Genomic DNA, 1,493 nt, shown 5'->3' with positions numbered 1-1,493 from the left:
AAACATCAGACTCCATGGTTCAAGTGATTCTCCTGCCTTAGCCTTCTGAGTAGCTGGGATTACAGGGACACGCCACCACGAACAGCTAATTTTTTTATTTTTAGTAGAGACAGGGTTTCAACATATTGGCCAAGATGGTCTCAATATCAGATCTCAATTTCTGCCCGCATGAGCCTCCAAAGCACTGGGATTACAGGCCTGAGTCACCGAGCCCGGCCTTTCCTTTTCTTTATATTTTTTTTCCTTGGAGTCAAATAGACCGCACCATTTTTAACTCCATGTCTCAGAAAAATTTAATAATGTAATGTGTTTGTAGCACAGGGTGAGTACAGATGCATGGGAGGCACGAAGGATTAGGTAAAGGGGAGCATAAAAGTTGAAGATGAGGAAATGCCACCAATGCTGGGACTTCAGGCCAAGGGCAGGAGCTGAGGAAGCCACAAGGGAGGGCATTTTCTGCAGAGTTGCTGAACCAGTAGCAACCAGGTCCTGAGAAAGCTCTGTCTTGTGGAAGAATAAGAGCCAAGCAGGAAGGCTTTTCATCCTGCAAAGCTGGGGCAGAAGGTTCTTCCTTGAATGTGGTCACCTTCCCTTCAGCTCAGGAGTCCTGCAGAGACAGAGGAAAGTGTTGTGTTCAGACCCGGCTGTACCAACAGTGTCTTTTCTCCTCTTTCAAGGGCTCAGATGAGAGCACTACAGGAAGAAGAAAAACAAGTTCCTAAGTCTCCCTGAGCCGATACCTGCAGAGCACAGGCCTTTTCTAAGTGGAGTGGAGGAGTTTTGGTGTAAATTATCTGATCACAAATTTGGATCCAAACTCTTTTCTATGATTTGTGTCTCATGTCTTATCATCTCTATCAGCATTCTAGGGAAACTGACTGTTTCTAAAAGAGGATAAAAGGTATTACCTGATGGCTGAAGTCCAGAGCGTGCTGGGAAAAAGAGGAAAAGACATATACTTAAAAGATATGGAAGCAAATCTGTTCTCCAACACAATGTCTCAGCCCCAGATCTCCCACCTGAGATTTCTCTAACACCACAACCCACACCAACCAGAGCAGAGAGGAGCAGAAACAGACCATGGGACCCTCAAAGCATGAAGTGTCTGTCACAGGATCCAGTGTCATTGCATTAGATGTAGTGGCTTTTCTTTAATTTATTCCAGGATCTCAAACCAAGGACCCCTACTTGTTAATCTTCCTCACAACTCTGCAGGCCACTAGCTATTATGCTTTCACATAGTAAACATGCCCTGATGATTTCTGGATTTGCAGGATATTGGAGGTCATTTGGGGAAAGAAAGGATTTATCCAGGCCCACATATACTGAGAACTATCCTCAGCAAATCCATATTTCCTTCTCCAGAAAAGCCTATGGAGAGAGCCAGCTACCAAAGGTTCCTCACCTTTCTGATTCCTGAAGTAGATGAACAGCCCTGCCCCAAGGAAGAGCAGGCCCAGCACAAAGCCCCCGACTCCACTCAGCATCTTGCT

At 45.5% G+C, this 1,493-nt stretch overlaps 1 long non-coding RNA gene across 1 annotated transcript; it reads right to left on the bottom strand.

Moving 5' to 3' along the window:
* Positions 1-232: 232 nt before the first annotated feature.
* LOC108299216 lies at positions 233-1,493 on the bottom strand. Its single transcript, XR_001822855.2, has 3 exons — positions 1,406-1,493; positions 909-932; positions 233-607 (listed from the first exon to the last, which is right to left on the bottom strand). It is a non-coding gene; the product is annotated as an uncharacterized LOC108299216 (long non-coding RNA).

This window comes from Cebus imitator, unplaced genomic scaffold (assembly GCF_001604975.1).
Source record: "Cebus imitator isolate Cc_AM_T3 unplaced genomic scaffold, Cebus_imitator-1.0 Scaffold2904, whole genome shotgun sequence".
Taxonomy (NCBI): domain Eukaryota; kingdom Metazoa; phylum Chordata; class Mammalia; order Primates; family Cebidae; genus Cebus; species Cebus imitator.
Note: the sequence above shows the minus strand (reverse complement) of the source record. Positions and strands in the feature narration are given on the sequence as shown.